General features: G+C 41.4%; 1 protein-coding gene across 1 annotated transcript in view; it reads right to left on the bottom strand.

Annotated features, from left to right (window-relative positions):
- The window catches only part of LAPTM4B (lysosomal protein transmembrane 4 beta), a 75,691-nt gene that overhangs the window by 10,892 nt on the left and 56,155 nt on the right, over window positions 1–8,644 (bottom strand). The window lies entirely within an intron of this gene.

Genomic DNA, 8,644 nt, shown 5'->3' with positions numbered 1-8,644 from the left:
AACAGTCCACAATGTATCCTGTTTAAAACAGTCCACAATGTATCCTGTTTAAAACAGTCCACAATGTATCCTGTTTAAAATACAATTAAATTAAATGCTTGTCTTAAATTGGTCACACCACATTTGCCTATTTGGATGAGCTGCCTTTACTCATGCCAAACAGGAAAGGGGAGATAGCTGACTTATCAATCTTCACGATTAACTGAAATAACCATTTGGGCGCTTGGGATAGGGTTATCACAAACAGAAAGTCTGGGCTATCTTTAAGGAATCTAGATTAACTATTTTCAAACTTGTTAAATATCCTCACCTATAATATAAATAAGTAAACAAAGACATACACATAATCCCATTTTTAAAATTCTAAGGTACACATTTTTGTACATTTTAACATCTGAATTTAAGCTTTGCCTTGTAATCGACAGCATCGTACAATAAGGACTGCCTAAAATAATGGTGCAGTTTACAACTGATGGCATCTTGTATCCAATGAATCCAACATACCAGGAGGACAACATAAGCAGATTTTGGGAGGCTTGAGTGAGAAATCCCCCCCGAGCCCTGTCTGCCAAAGGAATCATTTCCAAAAGCAAGATAGATGATTTTATCCTCAACTCACTGCAAAACTACTATAAATTATAGGAGGAAGTCATTATTTCTCTTAATTCTCAGCAGAGAAGCTGCTCAAATTCTTTTATAGACTATACTCATAATTTAGAACTCATACTTCAAATATTTCAAATTGGGTCAAAAATCCTCACTAGTGAGATATTTGGTCTGGAAATACCAAAATAATATAGCAGCTCAAATTGAACGTTAAAATGGTTCTGAGCACATAAATACCTAATGTTTAAATAACTATATCTAAATAAATACATCTTTAAATGCCTGTACTTTTATCTAAAATAAAAATATCTAATTTAACCACAGAGGAGCTGGAAAGAATGGCCGGCATGCTATCACCACGGTAACCCTCTGAAAGGACCCCGGCTGCTTCCTCTGTGTTCCCCCAGCCTGAAAGTGGGATGCCACCCACTGTGCCATTTTCTTAACCATTCTACACCATTCCTTCCAGAGGCTGCCAAGGCAGCTGCAGGAACTGCTCACTCCCTCACATCCCAGCTTCCCATTTTACCCATTTCCCACTTCCCCTGTACACTTCCCTCCCTCCCTCACATCAGTGGAAAGGGAGAAATGTCTCCTGCTTTGATTTCCAGTCTCCAACCAATCAATGTTTAATTTTCTATTACAATCTAATTTGGGCCTGCAAGCTTCGTTTTTTCCTAGCTGTAACTACAATAGAAACTCCCATATTCTGCTTTTTAAAACATCACAAGCCTTTCTTCTGTTGCTACATTGTTCATAATAATTTTTATGACAATAAAGACATTTTGTCAAGGGGATGTACCCTTATTTAACCAAACCAGTCCCCAGTTATTAGACAATGAGCTTGGATACTTTTGCTGTTAAAAGCGATGTCGCACAAACATATTATACATTTTTTTTTAATTTTTCATTAAGATATATACCCAGAAAATTTTCTTAGAACAAATTAAAAAATAAAATCCAATGTCTCATTTGTTCCGAGAGTAAAAATCAATATGGACTCTATTGTGGACACAAGTGATAAGTAAGTCAACTTCTGTATGTGTTTTAAAGTAAAATACAATGAAAATAGAGGGTAACTGTATCCTCAATTCACTGCAAAACTACTATAAATTGCTCTTCCTTACTATTATTATAGGAGGGTTACAATTAAGCAATTGATTAATAGCCTCTTATCCAAGGTCACAAGGAAAACTGGGTTTATTTGAAATGTTCTTCCAGAACTTTTAGGTTTCAAATAGCTATGTGTTGACTGGACGCCTCCAGATGCTCGCTGGATGAAATAACTGAAAAGTTATATGGGTCAGAATACTTTTAAAGATGCTGTATTTTACTAATGGAAGGAAAGAAGTATGAACAGAGTTAACGTCACATCCTGTCAGCTTGCACCGTGGAACCTACGTGAAAGCAGGTGAGAAGCTTTCAGGAGGAAACCTCCTGCACGATCCTTTTCCATTCGGACAGGAGGGTGAGCACACCTGCTGCCGCGTGCACGCAGGAGGAATCTGGAAGATGCGTGGGGCTGAGTTATGGGAAGCGAGACTGTTCAGCACAGCTCTGAAGAAGGCAGCTGCCTTGCTGTTACAAAGCTTCCTTTTAACCTTTGCTTTTCTTCCGACTCTTCTCGGTCACCCTCCCGTCCCTTCCGCGGCGCTAAAAAGCAAAAATAAGCAAGCAAAATGTAAAAAATCCCATTGCGTCTAAAGTCTGTGACTTCCCTTGAGAAGCAACATCTAAATGAGCTGTGTAGCTGCTTCACTCCTCACCCCAGGCAGGCCCACGCCAGGCGCCTGTGCGGAGAACGCAGGGTCCGGGTCCGGGTGGCAGTCTCAACAGACGACAGCCGAGGGGGAAGCTGGTGCGGAAGAAGAGCTGGGAGCCAGGCTGCTGGGGCACACAGTGCCTACAGTACCCCTCCTGCCGCTCGCGAGCCCTGTCATCTCGGGAAGTGACCCGCGCGGTGCCTCCATTTCGTCTCCTGCACACGGGGATTAAGAGAACCTACCTCAAGGGCTCCTGTGAGATGAAGTGAGCTCACAAAGCACCCAGCCCAGAGCCCGGCAGATGGCGACCGCTACCGGAGTGTTTGGGGAAAGGTCGTGCCACGGAAGCCACGGACCGGGGAGGTCCAACAGATGCAAAGAGCAGAGCTTCACTGGACTCCTTCAGCCCTCAGGCGGATGGCATTTGTGGGAACAGTCGTGGAGACAGCGCACCGAAAGGTCTTGTCCTACCCTCAGGGAAGTGGTTTTTATGTTTCAAGTACAGCCACAAACGAGAATCATCTCACTCCACATCCCCTCAATGATCAACTTCCATTTCTACCTCCTCCAGCTCTCTCAAATCCTTCCCCTCTTCCTCACTCCCTCAACTGTTGCTCCGATCAGACCTGGAGCATCTCCATCATCATAGGAACCTTGACTCTGGAGATGGTCTCCTAACCGCTCTCTCTGCTTATCTGAGATTTGACCAAATCTCTATCAACCTCTCACATTTGTCTTGGCCTTTTAAAATTAAAAGGGGGGGGGGAAGCTTAGGGAGATCATACAAACTATTAAGTTACAAGGCAAAAGGACACCTACTGTTGAGATGTTACAAGTAAGACGCCCCCGCCTTTTGTATTCCAGTACGTGGTAGGCCAGAAGCGTCAGAGCCTAAACCACAGGCTACAGTTTCAAACTCTCTAGAAGTCCTCTTCTTGGAGAATCTTCCTCTCCCCCATCCTTTACTGCTTCTGGACCCTCCCATTGCTAGAGGCAGAGGAGTGATGAAAGGTACGTGTTGTTGGTGAAGCCTGTTTAATGAATCTGAAATGGCCAGAGAGCTTGAGAGCCAGCTAGTAACTCATCTTTTGGTGGAAGCCCTCCTTAAACCATTTCAGGAAGTGATGACTTTTCCTCAAGAATCTACAAGATGAGGACTGTCATTTCATCTTGGCATCAGTCTAGCTTCTCCAGCATGAAGGACCTTCTTCTGAAGTCTAACTAAAAGTCTCTCCTGCTGGCAATTAGTTTATTACCTTCCCTTTACCTCTCTCTACGGTGGAGGGGTGGGGGGAGAAAAAAGGGACTCATGTCACCTAGTCAGGAACTTGTTTCTAACCATAGCCAACCATACCTAGGAAGGAATAAATAACCTGATTTTTAAAAGTAACAGGAGGGGGAAAAAAACTGTAGAACTTTTTATGCACAAATTCTGAAAGTTGTTGGGATCACCACTAAATCCCACCCCACCCCCAATCCTCCTCAGCCAACCAGGAATTTGTTTTGTGGCTTTTCTGACAGCCCAAGGTCAGCCTTCTGTTAATCTCAGGTCCCTCAGAGGGAAATGGCTGCCGGGGAGATAATCTGGCTTCCACCGGGTCACTGACTTTTTTCTTTTCTTTTTTTTAAAGATTTTATTTATATATCTGAGAGAGAGAGAGAGCGCGCGCGTGCACGTGCACAAGCGGGGGGAGGGGCAGAGGGAGAGGGAGAAGCAAGCTCCCCTCTGAGCAGGGAGCCCTGATGTGGACTCAGGGGCTGGATGCCAGAAACCTGGGATCATGACCTGGGCCGAAGGCAGACGCTTAACCAACTGAGTCACCCCCTCACTGACTTTTTTCTTAACTGTGTTCTTCAAGCAGTCAGACTCAAAGCAAGGCGCCACACAGCAAAATACTTTCTGAAGTCAACACCATAAGCCTGTATATAATGTTAATCTGGATTAGCACGCACAAAATGACATGGTACAACAGGCTCTATGAAGTTTAAAATTTCCCTATTTATCCCTAAATAGGAATTTTCCTACATTACTCAAGTCAATGATTCTTTTATCTGGAATCAGAATTTGAGACGCCATTTTGGCTAAATATTAATCTCGCTGCTTTTAGAGTGCTCCAATTCCAAAGGAGTCAGGTTCCCTACTCTGGGATTTAACTAAATACTGGGTATTAACCGGGCCGCCTGGGTGGCTCAGTCGTTACGCGTCTGCCTTCGGCTCAGGTCATGATCCCAGGGTCCTGGGATCAGCCCCGCATTGGGCTCCCTGCTCAGCGGGAAGCCTGCTTCTCCCTCTCCCACTCCCCCTGCTTGTGTTCCCTCTCTCGCTGTGTCTCTCTCTGTCAAATAAATAAATAAAATCTTTAAAAAAAAAAAACTAAATACTGGATATTACTATGATTCAAATCTTCACTAGTATTAGCATGACAAGGCTGCATAGATTAAAATAGTTTTTAAGATCTCGATATGCGTAACTTTAATGTGAAGGAAATCTGTTTCTATCATCTACATGTTTAGTATTTAATACATTTTTCCTCTTAAGGCCAAATTTTGATGGAGGTAGGGGAGAGAATGTGGTATTACATAATAGGTATCCAGAGTGTGATTTCTACAACAACGTCCTAAAAGGAAGGTGTGTCTCCTTAGGATTCCCTGAGGTGGGACACAGGGACTCAAAGGGGCACTGTGGGATTTTTTTAAATTTCAAGGAAAACATAGCTACAACTGGCAGATATTACACTCATTTCCACTCAAGCTGTTTGGACCTACTTCATGCAATGGGCAGTTAGGTATTTCTTTTGACCTACAGGCACCATGGAAAAAAATACCAAAGACCCTGGAGCATTATGAACTAACGGAGTTTGTGACCCCTCTGTCTTAAGCATTTCTTTCAAACCAATGCTGTGGTTTGGTTGGGAAACTGAAGTTATAGATTAACCCAGGGAATGATTCCAGGATCTGATAACTCATCTACCCTCCATCTCACTAGTATTTGAGAAACTGCATATCCGGTTAATAATATGTGTTCTATTTTAGAAAAGAAAGAAAAAAGAACATTTATTTTCTACCAACAAGAGCCCCCAGAGGATGTGTCCACAGAGGTCACCCTGAGACTATTCAGCCTGGAAGAAAAGCCATCTGGCCAAATATTTGATAGGAAGTGAAAGGCAACATGTTATTATGTCAGTGTGGATTCCCAATAAGACACAGACAAAAGAGAAGCACACATTACACGCTACGAGGATCTTAATATAGCTATGGAGACCAGGGAAAATGACAGAACTAGATCATTCCAACCCCCACTCAGGGTGTCAGAGTAAAGCTCTGGTATATTTAGAGTTTAAAGTTAGAATGCTAGCATTAACTCCTTTTGTTCTAGTCAAAACAGTCTTCAAACATGTGGAGCCCTGCTTAAAAAGAAATATGTTCTCCAACCCTGGAAATCCAGATTATGGTCTCCACCTAAAGGAAGCAGGCTCCTTGAAGAAATGGCTGATTCCAGGTCTGGGATTATAAATAGACAAGATGAGCCTGGAGCATCCTGTCAACCAGACAGCAAGGAAGCCATGGTCTGTCAAGACTTGGGGGCCGACCTGAAGAGGCTCCCATTGGCCAAAGACGGCACAACTTGAGCATCAATAAGGATATTAACTACAAGGTACTAGCTTTTTTAGAGAAAGCTTTTATTTTTTTCCCTTTGAAAGTCTCAAAAGGGTATGGAATAATAGGTTAAAGTTTTCTTTAGGCTTACTGATAAAATGTATCATGATAGTTTACTTTTCAACTGGACACCCTCAGCTCTTCTCCTAATAGGCCTCTCTTCATGAGTTCATTCGTTACATAGCAAACAAAAAAAACCTTCACTGGTCACCACTAGAGCATGACAGACCAACTCACCATTTTGACAACTGATAAATAACAAAACTAAGTATATTTACCCAGGTCACACGCACCACTGGGTAAGCAAATTGCGTATGAGGGAAAGTTCCTCTTTATAGAAATAGTCCAGCTAACAAGTGAACAAGGAGTGATAGCATGTCATCATATTGCAACCCCTAATGAATCACTAAATCCAGGTGTTAGATATTAATGGTGCTGACATTCCAAAAAGGCAGAATCAGCCAGACATTATCTGCCTCTTGATGGAAGGACAAATGATCAATTATGAAGTAATATTGCAAAAAAAGGGGGATATTAATATGGGAAGCCTCTAGATCCAAGTGCTAACCTAGTGGAAATACAGAGGACTACATTACAGGCAAGCAATCAGACAAATCTAGTCTGTAGGACAAACCAGTTTCTTTAACAAAAAACTAAGAGAGTCTTAAAATACAGACTGACCCATAGTTCCTGTTTCAAATAAACCACCCGAAAAACATTTATGAGACAACTGGAAATCTGAGCACTTACTGGATACCTTATGATATTAAAGAATTATTTTGTTAGGTATAATAAGGACTCTTTAAAATATAAGCACAATACCATTATTTTTTTTTTAAAAAAAATCTTTAAAAATACTGTCAGAAGAGCTGAGACTCAGGTGGTGATCCAACCCTACATTTTGGAGTAGATTATCAACACAACCCAGTTATGAGAAATAATAAATCTCCCTTCCCCAGGAATACCCCTCTTTAAAAAACAAACACACACAGAGAGAAAAAGAAAGGTTCACTGGGAACTTTGAGAAAGTAGAAACATTAGCAGCAACTCAGTTTCCTGTCTTAAAAATGTCAAGTTGGTACAGCATGACCAAGAAGATAATGACCGATAATCACGACCAAACAATTCCCCAGACCCTTTGTCAACACACACCAGGAAACCATCACAGTTGGCACCAGTCTGTGGTCCCAAATTCTAGTTATTTTAAACCACCTCCAAGGTGGAAGCTTTTCTGAAGAAAGAGGTCTATTATTAGAAGAGCTGGGGATGTCCAGGTGAAAAGTATAACCATAAAATTTTATGTTATGTTAGCCTAAATACAACCTACCTGTTACTCCATGTCTAATTCTGAATCTTTCAAAGGGAGAAAATAAAAACTTTCTCAAAAAAAGAAGTTGAATGCATTTTAGGGACTTACTCATGGTTCTTAAAATCTCTCAGCACCCCAATTTCTACAAATTTCAAAATATCCTTGGATTTGAAGGTATCTCTATACAACATGTACCTTTTCAGCCCTTCCACCTTGCTTCTGTTAAAAATACACACAACCCTTCAGAAAGCCCTGAAAAAACCACCACTGACAGTGTATTAACACAAACACGTGCAACATGGGCATTATCTTTCTGAGATACTCCTCAAGGTTCTGTAAGTCCCACACATCATGATATTTAGGATGACGTTCCGATGCATCTTGCTTGTTTAGCAACTTTATTGGTTCCTCAAACTCAAAAATCTCAAATTTTGTTTAGATTTTTCATTAGATCAGCAGGACAATAAATGTACTCTGGGATTTCTTCTTTAAGAAAAGGCAGAAAGAAACTTACAGGTAACTAAATACCCAGAAACTCAGAGAGAAGGAAAAAATTCTTTAAGCCAGTAATTTTATCAAAATTATGATCATTACAAACAGCTATTTCTTTAAAGAGACTACTGACCAAGAGGAATTCTTTAAAGGGTTGAGTAGAACATGTGTTTACTGTAATCAGGCCATAGGATTCTGCAGACCCCCCCCCCCCCAAAAGGGCCTCCTCAGCATCTGGTACGCTGGGTTTTGTGCATCTGATCATGGCAGAGCCTCTTCTTAAACCATTGCTCAAACACATGTGAGTCAACTCAACAAATGTTTGGTGAACACTAAGGAAAACTATTCACGTACAACATGCTTTCTCTCAGAAATTCCACATAGTTCTCAGTATATCAGCTGGTACCTATATATTTAATATAAGGTATAAAATTGTTTTATTCCCATTTTATACACAGGGAAGTCAAATCAGGATGGGTTAAATTATTTCAGTAAGGTCACAGAGTAAGTCACCACAATTTAAAAAACAAAACAAAATATAAAACTCTGTTCTGATTTAGACTTACTATGCCCTTTGTATTTACCGTTCCATGTGTCCTGTCCATTTTGTCCCCTCCAATCCTATCCGTTACGACCCATCCCACACGTTCATGTCATCCGTCACCAACCTTTGCATTAACCACTCCTTGAGCACCTACCTGTTCCAAGCACTGTGTCAGGCACTGTGCTGAACACGGTGCTGAATACAAAGACGAAGGAGACATGGAGAGGTTAAAACCTAGAGGACTTATACTCTTCCTATGAGCCAGGCAATTTA

The sequence above is a fragment of the Neomonachus schauinslandi genome, chromosome 4 (assembly GCF_002201575.2).
Source record: "Neomonachus schauinslandi chromosome 4, ASM220157v2, whole genome shotgun sequence".
NCBI lineage: Eukaryota > Metazoa > Chordata > Mammalia > Carnivora > Phocidae > Neomonachus > Neomonachus schauinslandi.
This window is presented reverse-complemented; position numbering and strand designations above follow the sequence as displayed.